The 26,785-nt window shown below is 34.3% G+C and overlaps 1 pseudogene; it reads right to left on the minus strand.

Moving 5' to 3' along the window:
• Window positions 1-2,326: 2,326 nt before the first annotated feature.
• Window positions 2,327-25,621, minus strand: LOC135135767 (nephrin-like; annotated as a pseudogene).
• Between the last annotated feature and the right edge of the window lie 1,164 nt (window positions 25,622-26,785).

Consider the following 26,785-nt stretch of genomic DNA (forward strand, 5'->3'; position numbering starts at 1 on the left):
CGATAGATTTTTGGATTTCCAACGCGATGGATCCATATATCCGCAACTTCCTTTCGCCTTGGAATAAAGAATCTAAAAAAAAAAGATACAGATTTTATTACTTCATCCTGTTATCACGTAACATTTACATCAACGTAATAAATTTTAATGTCGAATATTACAACTTATCTGCGACTAGTTGTATCTTCACAACCAAACAAACAAGAAGTTTTATCGGAAAGAGTGTAAAAACAAACCGTAAAATACTCCAAATGAAAATAACCGTAGCGACAAAAAAGTTCTTGATTCAAGCAAATGCTTTTCAAACAACAAACATTTTCTGGGAATTTCTACAGGGGTGCCAACCAATAGTTGGTGACAATTGTTGAAAACTCCTACTGTGCTGTCCTCTATGATCGCCGCCCAGAACTAAATGTGATTCCACCAATTTTGTATAGAGTGCCATACCTCTGGTCGCAATCCTAAGCCGTTAGTGTACGAACCCATCTATTCTACAAACATGGTTCCGATCTAACAAAACTGGACTAACTTCTATAAAAAAGTGTATCCACAACGCCGTTCGAAAATGTGGTTGGCAGTTGTAAGAATGATTTGGACAAGTAGATACGTCAGTCCATTCGTCCCGGAATGTTAGAACGCGTGAGATGTTTTATAATGAACAGAATTGACAGGTGCGGCTGGTGCCGGGGGGCACAAGGGCACGTGCCTCCCCACAATTACAACGTCTGCAAACATACTGGACATGGTCAATAATAATAATTTTCAATATTTAAAAAATTATCCGGAAATTTATGTCATAATTGTCAAAACTAATTTTTTTATCTCGCTACATTTAATAAAATATATCAAAACTTGTTATTAATGATAAAACCTGGGCACAGAGACCGTATCATGGCTGATTTAGATGTTTTGTTTACGCCGTTGCCGTCTGATAGAACTGGACTGGGGTACCGTTTCGACCGTGCTCGGTAGGATTGAGTTACTATCGCGGGTTTTAATTTTCATTTTGCACGAATACGTATGATAAATATTCTTGGATAATCGTCTCGGTAATACAGACATTCGGAAACAACTACACACCGCCTATATTAATAATACTCGTGCACATAACGCAAGGGTCGACAAAAATAGCCTTATATTACGCCGATTGGTAATGTGCATAAATGAGAATTTGTTTTAATTATTTAAAAAAATAATCAATAAACTTTTTAAATATTGTCACTAGTTTAGAGGATATCTTTGCTTTATATCGTACCTTTCTTATTTTCATTTTTTTTAGCTTTTTCGCGTTCCCTATACGCTTTTTGATACTCTGCTTTGCCATTGTTACTATATTTATTATTGTTTTGACGATTTGAAATTGTATGAAAATAAACGTGGCTACTCACGAGTAAAATGTTTCTATCATGTGCGTATTCGCCACGTGCTTGTCCATGAATTCATATAGTATATAGTATGCATTGGCGGGGTGGAGTGGTAATAGAGAGAGAAGGGATGAGAGAACGAAAAGTGTTTAGGACATTTTTTATATTTTGTCGGTGCGGTCTCCACGTGTTGGCGGTGTCTTTGTAAGGCAGCTGCACGTGTGCGGACCTTCAACCTTGTGTGGCGGCACAATAACACGTCGGTAAGCAGAGAATAAATAAGTCGTCTCGTGGTGTAGTGGTCAGCATACCTGCCCGGAGAGCAAGGAGACGTGGGATCGAATCCCACCGAGGCACAACATTTTTACTCTGCTTACCTACACTTGTAAGGCGGCCGCCGTCTGAAGTGCGGCTCGCACCACCTCTGGTCGCGCCTGCGCACGTCTCATTTAACGGTTTTATTCCACGGAATTTTTTCCACGGAGTTTTTCTTACGGTTTTAGGATCACATTTGTTTCAGTTCGGTCGTGCAGCAAAATTCCTATCTCCTCCAACCCTGCCGTAAGGAACTTCGTTCCAAAAAAGAAAATAAATAGACCCAAGAAAAAGGAAAATTAAATCCATACTTATAAAAATTGTGGAATGTTAACTCATAAAATTCGAAAAATAGAATTATATTCAAACTTAAGAGAAGTAACAATTTGGTTGTTGGATTAGACTGGTAAATAAAATTTTTTACTCATATAAAAAAAATTCAAAAAGAACTTAAGTTAATATTTAACAATATACCCAAACAACACTATCAATTGTTTTTACGGAGTTATTGTTCAGTAAACTTAGCAAAATACACTGTTATTAATTGATCGCTTATGTCTTTGTATTGCAGCGATCCTTTTTAAATTGACAACATTGAGCATCAGTCACACTTTATATACAGCACATATAAAATAATCCTCCTTGTCTCAGACAAGATATCCTTCTTGTTCATTAATACCATAACCTTTTCCAGAACTAGTCAGGATTCGTTTCTGAGCAAGAATTTGAGCAAGGAGACCTCGGGAATTCTCTCGCTGGTCTGGCGATGGAACGGCATCTGGCTGATGGCGGAGAAGAGACTCATTGGCCGGAAGAGCCGGTGGCACCGGGTTGCTCATATGATCCACGAGAGGAAGTGGCGATATTTGAGGTGGATCTTGAAAATCTAGAGGAGGTGGTGGATACGAAAGATAGCGGTCGGGCATGTTGTGACAGGACTCGTCCGCTGGAGGTGCTGGCGATGGGAAACTTATGTACGACGCTTCTGCTGAAATTTCATTTACATATTTTAAAAAATCATGGCCCGAATGTACTTTGTCAAAATGTGTTCAAGTACGGAGTTGTGCAATAGATAATTTTAAAACATCGAGATGAAGACAATAAATAATTCGGTTTGTTTCAGTGAGTTCATACTTGATGACACCGTAAAGTTTATAATTTATTAATTTTAGAAAGGATAACGGCGTTGTTTGATTATTTTAAAGCTAAGTTACTTGAGCCGACTTGAGCTAACCTAATGGAATACGAGAACGTTACAAATACATCGATTACCTATCTATAAAGATAAATAAATTTAATTCGTTGAAAGATATTTGTTTTAAAAATAATGTTACCATAATCTACTCAGATGCTGGATTTATGCAGACAATTTGTTTTTCTTTGTTGAAAAAATTTGAAGACACTATGAAAAACCATATTGTTTAAATCAGCTTTATGCAGTTATGTTACCATGTAATAATAACGAAATTTCGAATAGCTTTCGAGTAACAAAATGATAGAGAATAGACAACTATTACAAAAAAATTAAAAAAAAAAATGAAATTTAACGACAAAAGGTATGGAATAACAAAAACTGCGCACTGTGTACTTTTCTTAAAGAATTGCAGATGTTTTGAACGAATTTTTACTATTAGACAGGACACACAATTTTTTTGTATTTTATTTTTGAGACATAAAATCATATCAAATAATTTGTTTTATTAAATATGATGATATGAAATCGTAAGAGAAAACACCAAAAGTTATATTTCTGAGATTTTTGAACTGATTCCTTGAGTCTACGACAAACGTTGAAACTATATCTAATCGTTTTCTTTTCGCCAAATGAATCGATCTTGCATATCACAAGAAGTTCAGAATGGTTAAAAGAAACCTTAACATAACTCATAAATGTTAACAAAGATTTGATCTGAGAACGAGGAAAGTTCTCTGTCTATACATTTAAAATTGTAAAAGTAGAGTAAAAGTAACAAATAGTGAATTATATTTTCATTTATATAATAATATAAACTGTTTAATCTATAGAAATCTGAACACACTGTCTATCTGCAATTAAAAAAAAAAACACTTTACTGCTTACTATAAGTCTTCTCGTAGACTAAAAACTTTTGGCACCAAATTATCAAAAGATATTTTTAGAGGTTAACATTATTTGCAAGTTTTGCAACACTACAAATCGACCAGTTTCAAGCAGATAATAATGTTTGCATTTTTCAAATAGACGATCGTTAATAGGTAGATAGGTAGCAAGTGACTTAGTTACCTGTCATAGTGGCTTGAAAATCAAGGCTTTGGTTATCTCTAGCTCTGGTCCCATCATGCGTTTCATGCTGGTGGTGATGATGAGGGCAAGGAATAGTGTGATTTTTGTGAACCATGATAGGTTGCATCTGCGGCTCATAACTGGGACACACTGGGTGCGCAACTGGGTAGTCCGGTTGTTTAGGACCATCCTCCTGGCAAAATATTCAGGTGTTACTTTGCCTTCCATTTATATCGTTATTACTATTTATACTGGCGAAACAACGAAATTAGTCCGTTGTTTTAAAATTATGTGTGGAAAAAAATTACATCATATTTTTGTTTTGTGCAGTTTAGTGGAATCAATTTCAAAGCCGACGGCAAGATAATAAATAATGCAAACATTTTTAATAAACAACATATATTACTTTAATTAATAAATGAGCTATTGTATATTCATTTTTAATAACTGTAATGCAGTTGGAGCTATAATTATTTAAATTATGTACACTTTCTTCAAAAAATCTTTGAAATCCGGTATATTTAGACGCAGTACATATATATGGAAATTTTTAAAAGAACCGAAACAAATCTGACTTATTTCCTGTTTACAACAAACTGTATTTATACCAGAACAATGTGTACCGCATTGAAAATACATGTCTGTGCATATTAAATTACCATATATATTTACATACGTGTATATTTTTTAGAAACACCTACCCCCGTGAATAGAACATACATATGTATGACGTAAACAAATGCTACTTTTCGTGAAAACTATTACGACGTACAACTACGTAAAACTAACACAACCACTTAATTTTCATTTTTTAGTTCATTGTTTCCTTTTTACTTCCCGAGCGTAAGCAAAGGAAGTATTGTAATCGAGTCCGTCGGCCGACCCTCTACTTTTACGTTTTCTCGATCTTTCATGACTCCTAGAATACGAAAAAATAGGTCTCCCATTTCCGTCTGTCTGTCCGTCCGTCTGTCCGTCCGTCTGTCCGTCTGCCGTCCCGGATTTTTATTAGACAGATAATCTCCGAAAGTACTGGACCGATTGTTGTGAAATTTTGTACTTATATTAGGAATATAATGTAGATGGTAAAACGCTAACCAAAATTTGTCTAATCATCCCCACCACTAATGCGATGACGTCACTTAAAAATTGTACATAGTAAATGGGTCTTAAATTGTATAAAATAACATAGTCCTACACATGTAGTTTACGATTCCGAATTCAGTTTTTACCCGAAACGTCCAGATTTTTGGAAAAAAAATTAAAATCATAAAACAACATTTTGCAATTTAATTTTGAATTTGCAAATTCGAATAATTTGAATGTTTTAAAATGTTGCAGATGTTTTAAGGCTCTAAAGAGCATCATAAATCTTTAGTCAAAATATATTTGGTTATCCCCTCCAAAAACTTGATGACGTCAGCTCAAAAGTTTGCCGAATAAATCCTATCTAAAATGTACAAAATATGATGCGTCTGTACTTGTGATATGTCACTCCATTCATATTTTTTGGATTTGCATATACAGGGTGACTCAAAAAAATTAATGATTGCGCAAAATTTATTTTACTGATTTACTCAGGAACTATAAAACCGAATGCTTTGAAATCTTGAAGATGTTTTAAAATCATCATAAGCATGGTAAATTTTTGGTCAAAAGGTATTTGGTCGTCCCCTTCTAAAAAATTTATGACGTCACCACAAAATTTTGCTGAATAAATCCTATCTAAAATGTACAAAATATGGTGAGTCTCTTCTTGTGATTTATCATTCCATTCAAATTTTTTCGATTTGCATATACAGGGTGACCGAAAAAATTAATGAATGCGTCAATTTATTTTATTGAGTTAATCAGGAACAACAAAACCGAATGCTTTGAAACATAGGAGATGTATTAAAGTTATCATAAGCACGTTAACTTTTTTATCAAAATGTATTTGCTAATCCCCCCTCAAAAAATTTGATGACGTCAGCTCTAAAGTTTGCCGAATAAATCCTATCTAAAGCGTAAAAACATGATGAGTCTGTACTTGTGATTTATCACTTCATTCATATTGTTTAGATTTTCTTAAGAGGTGGCTCAAAAAAATTAATGAAGTCAATTTATTTTATTGATTAAATTAAAGGCAACACTTATTATTAGTATTACATTGGACCAACCCAATTTGGTAGACACAAAATTTTTTAAAGGAAAAACTCGGTTGAAACATAAGGGTAGCACGCTTATTTACATCGACTTTAACATTAGAGACCTGCATTTGTTTTATACGCTCACTTGGTTCCGCGAATATGAAATAGACATGTTTATAATCAACCAGTTGTGAATTTCACCGTCAAGAATTAAAATAAAACCCAATGTTTTATATAATAAACGGAAGTCGAAGCAATAAAACCGATGGTCGTTTTGTTTACAGTTTCTCTGTTTGACTCTCACGTATGCTGTCACGCTTGTCATCTTAAATTAAGAATGTTTATACATAAACGATTTTCAGTTGCCTTTCATATTACTAGTCCTTTTGTATAGTGGACCAAGAGTTATAAGGTTATATGGCCATCATAAAATCATCCCATTGTGTCGAAGTGAAGTTGTTTACAATAGAAAAGGTTTTAGGGTCGTAAATAACCTGTCCACTGCAGCTAGACCGGCTATTTTGGTTTTGTTCAGGGGCGGCTTTCACTAAATATGAAAATCCACCACTCTACTATTTCTTTACTACCTGCAGCCGCTGAAGGTTCCGAAATAACCACTCGCTCTGAAAGCCGGCTCTGTTAAATGTGAGCAAGAAATGTTTAGAAGACGATTTATTGCCAATCGGTAAGCTTAGTGCGAACCACACAAAGGGGGTATTTATATGCGGTCAACTACTTTTATGATGGTCATATAACCTTATACCTTTTGGACAAGTATACTTAAATTAGCAATATCATGTAGATGGTAAAACGCTAACCAAAATTTGTATAAAATAACATAGTCCTACATCTGTAGTTTACGACTCCGAGTTGAGTTTTTAAGTGAGTGAGTGAGTGAGTGAGTGAATCATGAATCACGAATCACGAATCACTAATCACGAATCACAAATCACAAATCACTAATCACGAATCACTAATCTCAAATCACTGATCACGAATCACGAATCACGAATCACTAATCACGGATCACGAATCACTAATCACGAATCACTAATCACGAATCACTAATCACTAATCACGAATCACGAATCACTAATCACGAATCACTAATCCCTAATCACGAATCACTAAATCACGAAATCACGAAATCACTAATCACGAATCACTAATCACGAATCACTAATCACGAATCACTAATCACGAATCACTAATCCCTAATCACGAATCACTATTCACGAAATCACGAAATCACGAAATCACTAATCACTAATCACGAATAACTAATCACGAATCACGAATCACCAATCACGAAATCACGAATCACGAATCACTAATCACGAATCACGAATAACTAATCACGAATCACTAATCACTAATCACGAAATCACGAAATCACTAATCACGAAATCACGAAATCACTAATCACTAATCGCTAATCACTAATCACTAATCACGAATCACTAATCACGAAATCACGAAATCACTAATCACTAATCACGAATAACTAATCACGAATAACTAATCACGAATCACTAATCACTAATCACGAAATCACTAATCACGAATCACTAATCACGAATCACGAAATCACGAATCACGAATCACTAATCACGAATCACTAATCACGAATCACTAATCACGAATCACTAATCACTAATCACGAAATCACGAAATCACTAATCACGAAATCACGAAATCACGAAATCACTAATCACTAATCACTAATCGCTAATCACTAATCTATTTTTTTGTGATTCGTGATTCGTGATTCGTGATTTCGTGATTAGTGATTTCGTGATTTCGTGATTAGTGATTAGTGATTCGTGATTAGTGATTCGTGATTAGTGATTCGTGATTAGTGATTCGTGATTTCGTGATTCGTGATTAGTGATTCGTGATTAGTGATTTCGTGATTAGTGATTAGTGATTCGTGATTAGTTATTCGTGATTAGTTATTCGTGATTAGTGATTAGTGATTTCGTGATTTCGTGATTTCGTGATTAGTGATTCGTGATTAGTGATTAGTGATTAGCGATTAGTGATTAGTGATTTCGTGATTTCGTGATTAGTGATTTCGTGATTTCGTGATTAGTGGTTAGTGATTCGTGATTAGTTATTCGTGATTCGTGATTAGTGATTCGTGATTCGTGATTTCGTGATTGGTGATTCGTGATTCGTGATTAGTTATTCGTGATTAGTGATTAGTGATTTCGTGATTTCGTGATTTCGTGAATAGTGATTCGTGATTAGGGATTAGTGATTCGTGATTAGTGATTCGTGATTAGTGATTCGTGATTAGTGATTCGTGATTAGTGATTTCGTGATTTAGTGATTCGTGATTAGGGATTAGTGATTCGTGATTAGTGATTCGTGATTCGTGATTAGTGATTAGTGATTCGTGATTAGTGATTCGTGATTAGTGATTCGTGATCCGTGATTAGTGATTCGTGATTCGTGATTCGTGATCAGTGATTTGAGATTAGTGATTCGTGATTAGTGATTTGTGATTTGTGATTCGTGATTAGTGATTCGTGATTCGTGATAAGTACAAAATTTCACAACAATCCAGTACTTTCGGAGATTATCTGTCTAATAAAAATCCGGGACGGCAGACAGACGGACAGACGGACAGATAGACGGAAATGGGAGACCTATTTCTTCACCTTCTAGGTGTCATGAAAGATCGAGAAAACGTAAAAGTAGAGGAACTCGATTACAATACTTCATCTGCTTACGCTCGGGAAGTAAAAAGAATAAATTGAAAAACTGAAAAATCGAGAACGAAAAATTGAAAAATCAAAAACTGAAAAATCGAAAAATATAAATACCGAAAAATTGAAAAATCCAAAAAAAAATCAGATATCAAAAAATTGTAAAATCAAAAAATCGAAAAAACTCAAAATTGAAAAACAACTGAAACATCGAAAATGTAAAATTTTAAAAATAGAAGAATTGTAGAAGAAAAACCGAAAATCGGAAAATTGAAAAATTCTAAAATTGAAATGCCGAAAAATGAAAAATCTAAAAATTGAAAAATCGAAAAACCGAGAAATCTAAATTGAAAAATTGAAACATTTAAAAATCAAGACAACCCAAAATGGAAAAGTTCAAAACTGAAACATTTAAACTTTAAAACTTAATAAATTGAAAAAAAAATCACGAATCACGAATCACTAATCACTAATCACGAATCACTAATCACTAATCACGAATCACTGATCACTAATCACGAATCACGAATCACTAATCACGAATCACGAAATCACGAAACCAAGAAATCACGAAATCACGATCAATGATCAGTGATTCGTGATTAGTGATTAGTGATTTTATTTGTTTGGTGGTTTGCAATCTTGGGGTTTTTCTTTCTGATTTTCCTTTCGGATTTTTTAATTTCTAAGTTTTGCAGTTTAATTTTTCAATGTTCCTATTTTTTCCGATTTTTGTAGTATTTTTTAATTTTTCGTGGTTTGGAATTTTGGAATTTTTCAACTTTTAGTTTTCGATTTTTAATTTTTCAGTCTCTCGATTTAAATTTTTAGATTTTTAAATAACAACCATTTATTTACGAAAGTGTTTATTACATAAATCAAACTAAACAAAATAAATTAATTTTTATGTTTAGTATTCCGATTTTTAGTACTTAGTTTGATTTTTAAGTTTTGATGTTTCAATTTTTCGTTTCTTCAATCTTCCGATTTTTTAGAAATGTGTTAAATTGTAAAATTTTTTACTTTTTCAATCTTGCAGTTTTAAAATTTTTAAGTTTTTCATTTTTGATTATTAATTTTCTCGGTGTCTCAACTTTTCAATTTTTCGATTATTTAATTTTTCAGTTCCTCAAATTTTCGATTTTCCATTCTTCAATTTTTCAGTTTTTTAGACATTTTAATGTTTCCTTCAATTTTGCGTTTTTCCTCTCTCTATTTTTTTTACAATTTTTCAATTTTTCTATTTCCCAAAGTCTTAAACTTTTCGATGTTTTATTGTTATAATTTTTCGGTTTTAGTTCGTTTTTTTCCGATTTTTGAACATTTTTTTAATTTTTAGTTATTTTATTTTTTGCTGGTTTCTAAAGAGCATCATAAATCTTTAGTCAAAAAATATTTGCTTACCCCCTCCAAAAACTTGATGACGTCAGCTCAAAAGTTTGTGGAATAAATCATATCCAAAATGTACAAAATATGATGAATCTGTACTTGCGATCTATCACTCCATTCATATTTTTTGGATTTGCATATACAGGGTGACTCAAAAAAATTAATGAATGCGTAAATTTATTTTACTGATTTACTCAGAAACTACAAAACCGAATGCTTTGAAATCTTGCAGATGTTTTAGGTTATAAAGAGCATAATAAATGGTTAGTCAAAATATATTTGCTTATCCCCTCCAAAAAATTGATGACGTCAGCTCGAAAGTTTGCCGAATAAATCCTATCCAAACTGTAAAAATATGATGAGTCTGTACTTGTAATTTATCACTCCATTCATATTTTTGGATTTGCATATGCAGGGTGACTCAAAAAAATTAATGAAGGCGTGAATTTATTTTATCGATTTAATCAGGAATTACAAAACCGAATGCTTTGAAATCTTGGGAATATTCTAAAGTTATTATAAGCATGGTAAACTTTTGTTCAAAATGTATTTGTTCATCCCTCCTAAAAAAATTGATCACGTCACCCTTAAATTTTGCTGAATAAATCCTATCTAAAATGCAAAAAATATGATGAGTTTGTACTTGTGATTTATCATTCCATTCATATTTTTTAGATTTTCTTAAGAGGTGGTTCAAAAAAATTAATGAAGTCAATTTATTTTATTGATTAAATTAAAGGCAACACTTATTATTAGTATTACACCCCAACCAACCCAATTTGGTAGACAAAAAATTTGTTAGAGGAAAAACTCGGTTGAAACATAAGGGTAGCAGGCTTATTTACATCGACTTTAACATTACAGACCTGCATTTGTTTTATGCGTTCACTTGGTTCCGCGAATGTGAAATAGACATGTTTATAATCAACCAATTGTGAATTTCACCGTCAAGAATTAAAATAAAACCCAATGTTTTATATAATAAGCGGAGGTCGAAGCAATAAAACCGATGGTCGTTTTGTTTACAGTTTCTCTGTTTGACTCTCAAGTATGCTGTTACGCCTGTCATCTTAAATTAAGAATGTTTATACATACACGATTTTCAGCTGCCTGGGATACGTATACGTGAGTAAATTGTTTCGTTATTTTATTGATTATTACAAATCAATATTCAAAACGACCCAATTCATTTTCCCGAAAATTTGAGAATATAATAATTTTATTCTTAGTATTACACTACATCTATCCCAAACTGATATACGTGTCCTTGCAAAAATGTTGATGACGTCATCGCAATTTTTTTTTAAATTCCCACTACAAAAATGTAATGAGAAAAAACACAATAGGCATGCAGTCGTCAAGTTTCCGACAGCGAGGGAAGTACTGTCTAAACTCTTTAGACCAATTTTTTTCAGTAGTTATTAGTTGAATTATACTAGTAGTAATTTTTGATACTTCATGTTGGTGATTTTGGTCACATAAACAAAAATAGAGGTAAGAGGTCCACTAATAGTGTTCTGTCACGGAAATTTTCATAGTTTAAATACCATAATTTCCTACATTGTAGCCTTCAGTACTTATACATCTTTAAATATAATCTTGAGGGGTAATAAATCTAAGCCGTGGTAAGATGGTATTTTAAAAACCATAAACCACAATTTACTTCACTATTCACTGCATTTTACCCTTATCCGGGGCAATGCATTTTAACTGTGTACCTGAGCAACCCGGGTCCGGTAGGCCCGCTGGTTGTATTTTTGTTATCAAATAAGAGTAATTTTAATAGTAAAAATATTTGTTTAAGGTATGTTATTACTTTTAGAAAATAATAATTGCGTGTTACATAATGATTAATTTTTTCAATTAGCACAAATTGGTTCTGTAATCGACTAATCGAATGTTTAATACATACATTTCTCTCGCATAAATCGCATATTTGTTACTGTTTTATAGCTTTATTTTTCAGACAAATGTAGCATCTTTTCCTGTTGCCACATGTGTCATTTCTTCACTTTTTCATTGTTGGACCTAATGCGAGGCGGGCTTGGCAGGTCCGTTTTGCCCTAGAATGTGCCGATTATGTTTAAGTGTAAATCTTGGGCAATAAAATTAATATTTTTACAACCCTCGGTAGAATAATTTATCGTGATATATTCTCAGAAATCGTGAAACGAGATTAAAATAAAATGAGTTTCAACAAAAATCTGAAAATTTGAAGTTGCACTCTGGTGATTCCGGCCTGCCAGGCAGCCTTTGATCAAAGGGGTTTAAAAATACCTTTCTAAGAAATTGTACTTATTTTGGCTTATTAAACGGAACCAGCAATTATTCCTAAAATGTATCTACCTGCCGCACCGGGATAGACGATTACCGGACATGGTCATAAAAACATCATAAGCCGATACTGAAGAATAATAATTTATGACAGGTTGCCGACAACAGACCTTCAGCACCGAATAATCATTTCCCGTATTCTTTTGAAATATTAATTTTAATGCTGGAGATAATTATTAGATATACTCAAACACAATTTGTATACTGTAGTATGGAAATAAAAACAAAAAAAAAATCTTTTTAAGCGTACATAATAAATATTGCACAATTTGCGTCACATCAAACAGCGAAGCGATGGCCTATTTGCAAGAAAAAAGAAAAGATTTTTCAGTCTTGAATAACCATGCTACAGTAAAATGTTTATTTTTTTAAATTTAATACCACAATTCCTTCTTCTGCACCTGTGGAACGGGTGTTTAATAGCGGAAACCAAATTCGGACATCAAGAAGAAATAATTTAGGTAACAATACGTTCGAGATGTTGTTAATTTTAAAAAATTCATTAAACAATACTTAAAAAAATACATGTTTTCAGTTATTTTATTTGCCAACGCTTTACAAAGTATCTTGTATCTGTATCTAGGTACTTTTATCTGCCATATATCTGTATCTGTATCTAGATACTTTTAAAAGTATCTGTCCCCAACACTGTGCATAAAAGTAAGTGATATCCGCGTTGTTTGCTGTCAATGGTTTACTGTACACATACTTTACAAAGTTAGAAAAAATCATTACATTAGAACATTTTTAAACTTTTAACGACAGATATTTATGTTAAATGAACAGACAAATCACTTCAAAAGCATGCAATAAAAAATTCATTTAAAATAAGTTTTGGACGGAGCAATCGGAGAATATTGTTCAGAAACGATTTTTTATATCCTAGAGTTTATTTGGAATTTCATTACTTAAGCAGAAGCTGCTCTAATTTGTGTTCCTGCACTCAGAATACAATGAACTTTTCACACAGTTGTAAGATTTGGTGTTATTCTGATGAAAATTCTTATTTAATTAAAAACTTATTGATATAAAATTTAAGAAAAAAAACCCTTGGAAAGAAAAAATCTCCTTCGTCATAATATTATAGTTTTAAGACAAAACTATTTATAATAATTTATTTATTTACGATTATACAGATGTAGCTAATTTGCCAAAAAAAAAGACTATCTGAATACTCATTCACTTCTTGCATCTAATTATATTATTTTGCAAACATTTTAAAGTTTTACAAAAATAGAAAGGGTTCATTCTGTAGTTACCGAAACTATAAATCTTTCAGAGTTCTCATCATTTTCACCTACACATGGTCTATTCGCAATCACAAGTGAGTTGTTTAATCAAAGAAAGCAGAAAATTTAATTTAAATTAGTACTGATCATGTCGTGAAAAATTAAAAACGCTAAAGTGTTTATTAAAAAAAAACTTACCACGTAGTCGTTGTTACTTCCTTCGTTACTGTAAGTTGCACTTTTCTCATTAACGGAGGATAATGTTACACCTGTGACGGTATCGTTGTGGCTATTTGGAGCACACAATTCGATGGTAGCCGATGTACAAGTTTGATTACTTTGTTCTGAAAAAAATATGAAACAAGTAAGTATATAAACTACTGCGATCAATAAAATACGCGAGTAAATAAAATATCAAATGTGAAAACAAACCTCGGATTTTTTTAGCTCTTCGTTTAAGCATGCAACCGGCGACTAATTCGATGTTGGTAATTAAAAAGAAAATACCAATAACAGAAACACTAATAAATAACAATTCTCGGTAAATCCTGTTTAAAAGAAAATAAAACGTATTAATTACCTGAAATACGTTTCTTGGATCTTCTGTGTAAGAAACAACCAATTAGCAAGACTTTCATTATTATTAGTAAAGTGCCCACAATAGTGCCCCCCACTGTTATAAGGAAATCGGGGAAATTTTTTAAGTTTTCCTCATCTAAGCTGGGTGACGAATTAGACGGAGGAACTTCGTCTACAGTTAGTTCGTTAATAAAGAATTGCATGGAAAAAAAGATAATTGAACATACATTGGACAGCAATGTTAATCTGAGTGACTGAACTGCCCTGTGAATTTATCGCTTCGCAGGTGTACGTGCCAGCGTCATGTCTGCTTAACCTTGTTATATTTAAAACAGGACCGTCGGAGATGATTCGTTCCACACCAGAACCAGTTGACGATTGTATAATCGGTAGGCCGTCTTTGGTCCAGGTGTATGCGATATTTTGCGGACTGCCATCCGCTTTCAGCGAGACGATCAGTGGTTCGCCTTCTACTCCTGTGACCGCTTCTTCGTTATCTTTATCGAAAACGGGTTTATCTAAAAGTGTAGGATTAAGGATTAAGAGATGTCATATTAGCGCCAAGGGTTTATCCTCACATAAAACTTGAAGAGTGATGGTGTCGAGAGCGGAACGTCGTAAGGCTTCATTAGTAGCTTGACACGTGTAAACAATTCCGTTAAGTTGTTCGGTGATATTGAGTTTTAGTTCGATTGTGGACACGGTGCCTCCATGAAGACCTGCTTTCGTCGTGTTGTACAAACCTTGTACGAGGATGCCGTCCCTCCACCATAATATTTTAGCTGGGGGATTACTTGAACCCGAGTCGCACGTTAACGTTGCTTGCTCGTTTGGTTTTAATTCTACAGGATCTTTCCGAATTGTCACATAGTCGGGAGGAACTACAAAGACACGTTTAGACGAAACTAGAAAATAATCTACCATGATGAATCGCTTACAATACACGTTCATAGTGATGTCTTCAAATAATGGAATATCGATTGCTGAATTCGCCGCTTCACATCTGTATCTGGCTTTATTGTCAGTAACATTTGTTACGATCGTTATTTCTGCCGTTACCGATTTGTCAGTCGTTTTTATAACTGAATTGATCTTCTTGTCGTTTTTATACCACGTCAGAGTGACCAAAGGGTTTCCTCCATATGATGTACACGAGATCTTTTGCATGGTCCCCGACGGTATATACGACCTCTCCGTATATCTATATCCATGAATAAAAGGCGGATTTGGTGGATCTATAAGAGAATACATTATAAGACGTCCAAGACGACGAAGAAGACTTACATAAAACGTTGATAGTATGCGTAGAGACTACATTTTCTCTTAACTGCATGTTCAATCCGTGACAAGTTACAACTAAACTTGTCCTGTTAGGCTCAACAACGGCTGTGATGTTGGACGTTGTAATCCAGCCTCCTTCTGGAGAAGCAACAGTTCTGGAGGTGGCATTTCTAATCTGTCTGCCGGCCACCATCCACTTCATTTCTGCAGGTGGATTCGAGTTTGCGGTTGTGCAAGTCAAGGTAACTAGATCGCCAACTTTGGCCTCGGTTTTACCTGATATGGTGACACGTGCTGGAGAAACTAAAAAAAAAACGAAATAGTACTGGAACGTTACGACAATAATAGGAGTCAATTACATAAAACGGTCATGTCGACTTCTGCTCTCAATGGAGATTTGGACATGATGTTGCTAGATTCGCACTTGTATCTTGCCTTGTTGTCGCTGGCGTCCGCTGTGAAGGTGTAAACGTTTTTTGAAACTCTTGCGGCCGTTTTGTACGCCATTCGGATTTGTTTGTCGTTCTTGTACCAGATTAATTGGGCTGGAGGATTGCCTCCTCTACTACGACACGCCAACTCCACGGTTTGGCCTCGTCGGATAGTCTTCGCTTCCGTATACCCCTCAATATATGGCAAACCAGGCGGATCTGAGCACATTTGGAGTCAGAGTCTGTTAAACGATAAAGAGTGAAGTTACTCACGAAATACGCTAAGCTGCACTGTTGTTCTCATAGGTATGTCGGAAGATAATGCTTCGTGCCTCGCTTCGCACGTGTATTCGGCTTGATCATCTTCAGCTGTTGGCTTCAACGATATGCGAGAATGCGTGTCGTATCTGGTAACCCTTTTGTGCCAGTTTTTCCACGTAACTTCAATGATTTGATCATCGCGATTGGCTGCAGTGAAAAAGTTTGTCATTCTAAGTTGAGCAAATATTTAAAGTGCTTACGTATGTTTAATTCAACGTTTCCTCTATACCAGACAATTTTTGCTGCTGGTTTTGCATTTCGCACTCTGCATTCGAGATGGAACTCTTCATTTTCTTTTATTTCAACCGTTGAATTATGCCGGTGGTCTAAAATTTCAACAGATGAGGGCGGCGCTGAAAAGAGTGAAATGTAAATTTTTTATAGAAAGAAATCTGATAAAATAAATTGTTGACATTGCGATAAATTCAACCGTCCCCCTTTACAAATCCGACATCAATTTTATTAAGACTACTCCATATTATTAATATTATTATTATTAAGGATGTTATTATTGTAGATAGGTTGGCTAACAGATCTAACTTCAGTTATAAGCCAACATAAGAAGAAGCATCTTAATCGTTCCAAATAGCTAGAAGGATGCTACTGGTTCCTTATTAGAAATTAATTAAGATGCTGTTTGTTGTTAAGAAGTATTCGAGGTAGAGATTGTGTGTGCTCATATAGAAGATGTTAAAATCTGTGGTTGAGTAAATGTTGATGATTTGGTGCCATGGTGACATTATCAGAATATTTGTTTTCGGTGTATCACAATGCCAAAGACAGTGTTTTCGGGAATTGAAACTAGGTATCCGAAAATAGAAATTTGTTAGCAGTTTAGGACAATGAATACAATAGTTTAATAATAATTGATACAGAAATTTAAGGAAAAAATATCTGCGCGTACTATCCAGAGTTGGAAGCTGAACGCTTTCTAAGACAATATTTTGAGGATACCCTCGAGGAGGATATTCGCTTTTAACTATAAATAAAAGGTATTGCTGAAATGTCTTTGATTTTTTTCAAGTGCATCTATATGGATTTTGTAAATAGGAGACCATACAACACTAGCGCATTCAAGTTTAGTTCTTACCAGTGTTTTATGTAAGACAAGAAGCATACTGGGATTATTAAAATATTTAAAGTTGCGTAAAACAAAGCCTATCGTTTTATACGCTATTGAAGTAATTGCTTCAATGTGACATTTAAGGGAAAGTTTAGTGTCAAAGATAACACCAAGGTCTTTGAATGTATTGGATCTTTTCATGACTTGATTATGAATTGCGTAATTGTACCTAATATTATTAATGACTTTTTTATTAAATGATACTACACAACATTTATCTTTATCAAGAATAATGTTATTTTCAGAACTTCTGTTGTAAATTTTGGCGACATCCTGTCGTAAAAGAAGGCAATCATTCGTGGGACAATTTAAGGTCATCAGCATAAAGCAAATAGTGCACCTTGAGGGAGTCTACAATGTCATTTATATAAAATAATGAAGAACAATGGCCCTAATACAGATCCCTGGGGAACACCAGACTGCCGGATGAATTTAAAAGATTTAAAACCCCGATACTGCACAAACTGAAATCGATTATTGAGATATGAAGCAATAAATTTTACATAATCACAAGAGAAACCAATAGCATCAAGTTTATTTAACAGTAACTGATGATCGACTCGATGAAATGCCTTCGTCCAGGATGAGCCCGCCGTGAATGAAGTTGCTGTCCAGGAGGGAACGACCGTGCCGGGCGTTTAATTCTTTTGTTTATTTAATTTGATTTGTGTTTATTTAAAATAAGTTTAGCCGTAAGATTATTATCTTAGCTGTGTAGCTGGTGTCACGGAATAGACCCGATTTATTATTTAAAATATTTCCAGCCGTTTTATTTTATTATCTTGCTTTCGCGGGCGCTCACCACCTAAAATTCGTGTCTCCGGCTTGAGAGCAACCCCGGCGGTCCCTCCCCCGGAGAGCGACCACCGCTCCTGACCGAAAGCGCCACCCCCGGCGGCATGAAGGTCGCCGCATAAGCCTAGGTCGGAAGGACGTGTTACTTTGTCTGCGGCACTAGTCGCCCCAAGGGTTGGCACCCAGGTACGCCGCCACCAGACGTTATCTGCGAGATTCCGGACTGTCACTGTCCGTCACACCGAAATTTCGTCGCAATTTGTCTAAGGCGTAAGATACAACAGCATAGTATTTTATTATAGAAACTCTATATCTTTGATCTACATCATGAATCCTTGAAAGTGATGCAGTCTTATTTGCATAAGAGAGTTTGTTATGTATACTTTAATGGATTAGCATCGAGAGAATTTGTAGCTAGATCAGGTGTACCTCAGGTTCCCACCTAGGTCCTTTTTATATTTTATATTTAATTATAAATGAAAGTATAAAACGCCTCTTGACTAATAAATTCAGGTTGTGGGAGCGGTCGCAAATGACTCTACAGAAACATAGATATTTCCAGGACATCCCTGACATTAACTTTGAAGCTGCGTGAAACATCTGACTATAAGATTTTCGCTCCACACGAGAATATATCTCCCTGATTTTAGGACTTTATGTTTTATTTTTTAGTAAATTAAAAACAGGACTGCGTTCGAACGTATGAAACAACCTTAATCAAACGTTCAGGTACTTACAGATGACGTTGAGCCTAGCTCTTGCCCGAATTGCCTTATGAGACCTTGCCGGTCCCACTTGACACTCATATTTGGCGTCGTCCTCTAGGGAAACATTGCTCACCCTCAAGTTAAATATTCCGTGACGACGGTCAACGATCACAGAGTGTCGAGGCAAACTTGGAATAACCGACCAGAACCCTGTGGACAAAAAAAAAACATGATTTAATTAACGCTGTAGGATTCGTCCTTAATTAGTGTAAGCGGAATTTTTAGTGGAGGTCTTAAAGGCAACAAAACCAATCAGTTTTAATTATTAACCCCCACTTAAGACACGTATCTCAGACGCCGAAGTTGCATTTTGAGGGCAGTTAGTCAGAGTCCGTGAGAGTCAGTGAAGTATAGTCTATTTCAGAACTCCGTTCGTCTAAGCCATAAACCGGGGTGTAAATCAACAATTAGCACCCAGTTAGTAGGCATTTACCGGACTTCTTTTGTTAAAGAACAAGCTGTCCCCTTTTTTTCACCAGTAAGAGTTGAATTTAACGGTGCCCTTGTCTTTCAGTATAGAACAAATGAGTTGAATTAAGAAAACCACAGTGCACTTTCAGCATGATTGTATGATATAGCGATTTACTCAATGCTTAAAGCAGTGACGTTAAAAATGTCGAAACACTATTTATACAGCCTGTTACAGAAAAAAGTAAATTAATAAAATCTCCAGCAGATACCATGATATGTAAAGTAGCCCAAGAGCTATAAGGTTATATGACCATCATTATGAACACGAAGATTTTCGTTCTCGGATGATCGTATTGCTCCTACTAAGTTTTAAAATAAAAGTGGTTATTTAAATAATAATTACTAAAGTATTGTGCCTAGTTTCAGTTTGAAGTTGGGTGAAATTGATGTTTTACATTAGTGCATTTTTTTCTCTTGGTTTTTCCCTATCATAAGTAACACTTTTTACAAATGAGTAATTGTACGTGATAACCTAGAATAATTAATTATCCTCTGTTCTCCGCTGCTTTAATCCATGGCCCACCTGTTTGTTTCTTGGTCAGTCACTTTGAAAGGCCCGTGAGTGCGAATTAAAGTGTCCCTGTGTCTTATTTCCTTATATAGTTAACCCTAAAAGCGTTATGAATAATTGTTGCAATTGTGGCAACGCTTGTAAACCAATCGTATTTACAATAAATTGTGATGGATGTCAGGGTGTGATGCGTGTGTGGGTTTATCGGAGAATGATGTGACATTAACAAGGGCTAAATCAAAATTTGTCAATGTGGTATGCAACACATGTAACAGTAACATGTCTAATTTTAAAGATCTAAAAGAGCTAATAACATCAATAAAACAGGACTTATGACTTCTCTGAATAAATTAAAGGAGGATTTTGAAAATCTAACTACCACCTGCACCCTCTTACAAGTCAATACATTGTTGTGTTGGTATCAAAATGTCCGTGGATTGCGCACAAAAGTTACACGTTTGTACAATTCCATATGTTCTTGTTCTGAATTTGATTTACTTGCCTTCTCGGAGACGTGGCTCTCAAGTGAAATAAATAATAATGAATTGTTTCCTAAAGATTTTGTAATGTTTTTCGTAAGGACAGGGATTTCGAGCATTTAAATGTTTCTAAGGGTGGTGGTGTACTTATGAGCATTAGGGATAAATTTGAAGCTACTGCGTTAGATCTTTCTTCTATTGATAATCTGGTACCAGTTATAGATATTGTTGGAACCAGAATCGCTGGTTATTATGAACCATTAATAATTTTGTGTATCTATATTCCGCCAAGGACAAGCTTTCAAGACTTTGAATTATTTTTTGATGGTCTAAGTACACTAGATGTACTTTGTAATAGTAAAATTATATTGCTGGGTGATTTCAATGTCCCTGAGTTTACTTTGGGTGTTATAAACAACTTCACTACAACATTGAGGAACTTTAAAGAGTTTTTTAATTTTCGTCAGTATAATAATGTAAAAAACGTAAATCAACATACATTAGATCTAGTTTTTAGTAACATTAATTGTCAAGTGGACACCGCCCCATTAGAGCTTGTTGATGAAGATGTCCATCATCCTAGTTTATCTGTTGACTTAGACTTTAACACTACCTTGCAGAAGTTTTTTCCCATCAACCACCGTAGTCAATTATTTAATTTCAGAAAAGCTAATTTTCCATTGCTGTATGAAACGCTATTTTCAACCAAATGGGATTTTCTAAATGTTAGTAATGTGGATGAGGCTTGCTCTTTGTTTTATGATAAATTAAATTCAATTTTTAATGAAACCGTACCTAGATATCGATGTAAGCAAAATCATAATTATAATTATTCAATCTGGTTCGATACTGATGTACTTAATTGTATAAGAATTAAATCTAAGATGTTCAAATTATACAAAAAACATAAAACTAATGGTTATAAGAGCATGTTCACATTATACAGATTAAAAGTTTGATTAAATCAGCGTACAGAAAATATTTACGTCAAATTGAAAAAGATATTGATCAGAATCCAAAATCGTTCTGGTCATTTGTTCGTTCCAAAGCGGGACAAAGCAGAATTCCAGGCATATTGCAATATAAAGATAAAGAACTTAGCTCTCCAGCCTGAAATAGTAAATGATTATTTTAGTGAAGTTTATATTCAGTCCTCTCCAAAAAATGTGTCACTCATGAATAATGAAATTGCTCCACAATTATTTGTAACTCTGACCTCAGTTTCTGAAGGAGATATTTTGAAGGTGCTAAAAAAATCAAAACATTCTTTTACCATGGGACCAGACGGTATTCCTAGTTTTATATTAAAATACTGTGCTAATATCTTCGTCCAATCTTTGTTAAAACTCTTCAATTTGATATTAAAAAATTATGAAATTCCGAATATATGGAAAAAAAATTTTATCTGTCCCATTTTCAAATCTGGAGATATTAATGACGTTTCTAATTACCGACCTATTAGTCTGTTGTGTAACTTCGCCAAGGTATTAGAGTCGATCATTTATAATCAACTGTATTTATCGGTTAATTGCTTTATTTCGCAACATCAACACGGCTTTGTTCCAAAAAAGCCTACGATAACTAGTTTGATGTTTGATGTTTCACTCAATATACATACTTCAGAGTCAATAGACAGAAAAAGTCAGGTGGACACATTTTATACTGATTTCAGGAAAGCTTTCGATAGAATAAATCATTTTATATATTTTTAGATAAACTTAGACGTTTTGGATTTTCAAATTCGCTTTTACAATTATTTTCTTCGTAATTTATTGGAAGAAGTCAAGTGGTACGATACTAAAACTTTTATTCCAAAATCTACTAGCCCACATCAGGAGTACCACAAGACTCCAATTTGGGGCCACTGGTATTCCTAATTTTCATTAATGACGTCCACAATATATCATGTGAAAAACTTTTGTTTGCTGATGACTTTAAATTGTACACACAAATAAATACTGCGGAGGACTGTGAGTTTCTTCAAGGTAATATAAATGCTGTTGTTGATTGGTGTGAAGTTAATCGCTTACCGCTTAACCAAGATAAATGTTTTATTGTTTCTTTTTCAAGAAAACAACAACCTATAATTTTCAACTACCGAATAGAAAATGTAGTAATTAACAGGAAAAATAGTTTGAAAGATTTAGGAATAATTATGGACAGTAAATTAAGCTTTGTTAAACATATAACAGACATTATCGCTAAGGCTTACAAAAGTACGGTTTTATATATAGAAATTGTAGGGAGTTTTGTGATGTTCGCACGCTATGTACATTATATTTTAGTTTAATAAGATCGCGTCTTAAATATGGTGCCATTATATATGATGTACACATCTCTAACTTAGAATCGGTCCAACGAAAATTTTTGAAGTTTCTGTGTTGCGTCTTAGATGGGGTGTACCCACCAAGAGGATATGACTACCTCGAATTATTAAATAGGTTTAATTTTATCTCACTGAAGACAAGAAGAATTATTTTCGTTGTGAAAATCTTGTTCAACTTGCTGAACAATAAATTTGATTGCCCTATGCTACTTAATTTAATAAATTTTAATATCCCAAGACAACGTATTTTGTTTTATTGTTCAGGAAGTAGAACTAACATCTTGCCCAAATCTCCAATACATTTAATGTATGATCTGTTCAACGGAGTGGCAAACTGTTGACTCCTTTGGCAGTTTAAAAAGTAGGATTGCGCAAACGACAAACGAGTTACGAGTCGCCTCGTCAAAACAACATGACCTGAATCTACCGATGCTCCGTTCAACAGACGAGTGCGCTTTCCGTAAAAACACAACATCAACAACAACCTATGGGCGCCATTGTTTTTCTTTTTTTTTCGGAGGAGAAAGCGCATTCGCAACAGCCTCCGACAAGAGCTATGGTTTCAGCAGGGCTGGGCACCACCTCATTATCACAGAGTCGTTAGGGACTATCTTGACGAGACGTTTGCAAATAAGTGGATTGACAGAGGCAGTGTGAATGCATGGCCCCCTCGTAGTGCCAACTTAACTAACATCTTTAGATTTCTTCCTCTGGGGGGTGGTAAAAGAACAAGTTTACCAAAGTCCGATTCGTAATTGTGAAGATTTAAAAACCAGAATTAGAAATGCATGTGCTGCAATAATTCCTGAAACACTTGCCCACGTTCGGTTGTCTTGAGTTGCTGACGTAAATACACTAAAAGAGGACTACGTAGGTCGGATTTAGGTGAGAGTATGGGTCAGTCCACTACAACCTTAGCGCTGTAAACGTACTCAGAGCAGGTCATATGACAACGCTGACAAATCTAATTTAAATTTATACTCGTGCTTCGGTCTTAGTTTATGAAAGAAAGTTTACTCTGGTTTTTGCCTGTGGCACTTCATTTGTTTATGAGTTGCAAAAATCGCTTTTCTTGGAAAGTCGGTACGTTTTTAAAACTTAAAAACATTCAGTGAAAGTGATTTTTTGCGTATGTAACGAATTTTTGTTATGTAAAATTCGTGACATTTTGCATCTGCTTATGAAGGAATCATTTATCTTTCATGAAATAAAAATTCTTACCTAAGGTGAATCCCTCCTTCGCCCATTGCACCTGACCCGCCAAATTAGCCACCTCGCATTCCAGCATCGCCTCACCACCTTCTCGCACTTTGACATCCCTAGGTTGCACTCGAAAATATTGTTGTTGACCATAGACCAAACTTAAACCGACGGTTATTAAGCACACTGCAAAAAAGGAACATTGTCAAAAAAGGGTAACTGCAACGAGGGTTGCCTTAAAATTTAAATTTATGGGATATGTACGCTGATGTGTAGCTATTTTAATCCTTGTTCCAAACCTTTTCTCTACGCAGGTATTGGTCATTATTTTTTATGTTGGTTTGTTTTAAGGGGGAACGCTAGATGACAGACAAGTTTGAATTGGGCGCCATTTGTTGTCGTAAACGCAACCAGCAATCCTTCTTTAAATCTACCTGACGCGCTGAGATACACGATTACCGGACATGGGCCATAAAAACATCGTGAAGAATAATGATAATTTATGGTAGGCTTGAAAATTCTCACATTGACAAAGCATCCCTTTTTACAGGACGCAGAGTCATTAAATGTTTGTTAATGGTACAATTTATTTAAATAATAATGTATTTATTAAAATCAAAATATACTACAAATTATTGCAAAATATATACGTCGAATAATTTTAACAGGAATATCAGAGGAAAATTAATGATATATTGCTTAGCAGAGTTTTTAACAAAAACTAACAATTGTTGAAAAAAATGGGTATCAATTCGACAGAATTTGAGCCGTTAGTTCAAGACTTGCCAATAGGAGCGCCAAAAAACATTTACGGAAGGAAGCGACTTTCCAGGTAAAACTCTTATAAGCTGATTGTTAGCGTTCTCGGCTGATTTTTCTAATTTATGGCAAGGAACTCGGTTTTATAATAAACCGCGAGTACCGGCTGCAGTAATTTATTGTCAAGGAAGTTAACTTTTATGTAATCGGGGTACTATCGTAAACCAGAATTAGAACTGGGGAACTATAATATTTTTACTCCAATCAGGATCCTGAATTCGATACACATGATTACTAAAAATTCATTGTAATATTGTTAATATACAGGGTTATTCAGCTAAGATGACCTATTTGTGTTTTTAAAATAGGCAACCCATAATACCGATTGCACTTGAGCCTGGATTACAAAAAATGTTTCAAAACTGGATTGTATCAAAGTTTACTTATATAAGTGTATAGAAACGTCAGTGTCAGGAAAATGCCTATGCATTCTTACGATAATAACGAGAAAACCGAATCTAAGAGATTTTTGTGGGCAAATTGTGTTTTTTTATTGCCTGGTAGGTGAACGAAGCACATTCAATAAATTTAAGACTGTCATGCAACTGTAATACGTAAATTGCTGACTTTGGCTTCATCACTGAACAAAACACACTGAATAAAATTGGGATTAATTTGCATTTGGTTTCTTATAAGGTTGTATACAATTGTGCTGTACGGCTAGCCTTTTTGTGTCATTCTCCATAACGTGTCCATAACTAAGGATCATGTCGGTTTTCTCGTTATTGAATGCATAGGCGTTTTTCTGACACTGACCAACGTCAACACTGACGTTTCTATACATTTAGCAAACTTTGATACAATTTAATTTTGAAACATTTTTTGTAATACAGATTCAGGTGATTCGGTATTTTGGGTTGCCTATTTTAAAAACATAAATGGGTCATCTTAGCTGAATAACCCTGTATATTTTGCTTTGTTAATTAATAAAACTAATGACAATATTTATAATAATAATAAAAAGTATATAAAATACAACTTTTGTTTAATGCGTCTACGTCCAGTAACTTCTCCCTACATTATTTACTCGAAAAATAGTTTTACAAAAAGCACTCGTATATGTTTTCATTTGCCGAGAGATCATTTTCGAACTATATTTATAATACAAATATGCAAGACTTGGTGATAAAAATTGTACCTAAAAATTTAGAAATAAATTTTATTTATTTAAAAAAAATCTCTCGCAAAGGCAGGTTCCTCTTTCTTCTTGAATCAATTATTTCGCGCAATAATGCCCCAAAGTAAAATGTGCCAAGTTTATTTACCATCTTTTTACACGTTTCTTCATCTTTGTAATTTTTTCTATATTTATTCCTTTGGGTGTCCACACAACAAAATAAACTTGTGGAAGACCCGTAAGAAGCATTTGTCCCTGGATTTAAAAGTAGTAATCATGATTTTTTTTTATTTTCAAATCTCTACCTGTCATTGTACAAAGTTTTAGCTGTTGCTGTAGTCGGTCTAAGTTTGTAAATACGTCAAGCATTTGAAACCGTAACCCTAATTCTTCTTTATTTTGCCCAAGTGTTAGAGAGTTGCCTAGTGTCCATTTCAATTTGGTCTAAATTCAAAGATACTTTTCTCAAAAAAATCTCTTTGGCTGTAACAAATGTTTCTACTTCCACGTCAGGATTATCTAAAATATTTAAACCATAATCGCAGTGGGGACCAGCATACGTCCGTTTTTTACGACATATTTTTTGTTGATAACATTGTGTAATAAACTCCACGCTGTATCTGCCACCCTTTGGAACAAAATTTCAACAAAAAATCCATTATCCATCAACAGTGGGACAAGATTTTGTTCTCTAGCCCCCACTTTTTTTTACAGATTCTTCAGTACAAAAAGAAGTTAATTTGGATACGTAATTGCGTATATGATTTTTACGTTAAATTTTTTGAAGATGAAATTGTAAATTTTAGTCCCATTTGACCTTTTGGCAATAAA

This window comes from Zophobas morio, unplaced genomic scaffold, assembly GCF_036711695.1.
Source record: "Zophobas morio isolate AGI-343-1 ecotype UQ-CSIRO unplaced genomic scaffold, CSIRO_AGI_Zmor_V1 ptg000025l, whole genome shotgun sequence".
NCBI classification, from domain to species: Eukaryota; Metazoa; Arthropoda; class Insecta; order Coleoptera; family Tenebrionidae; genus Zophobas; species Zophobas morio.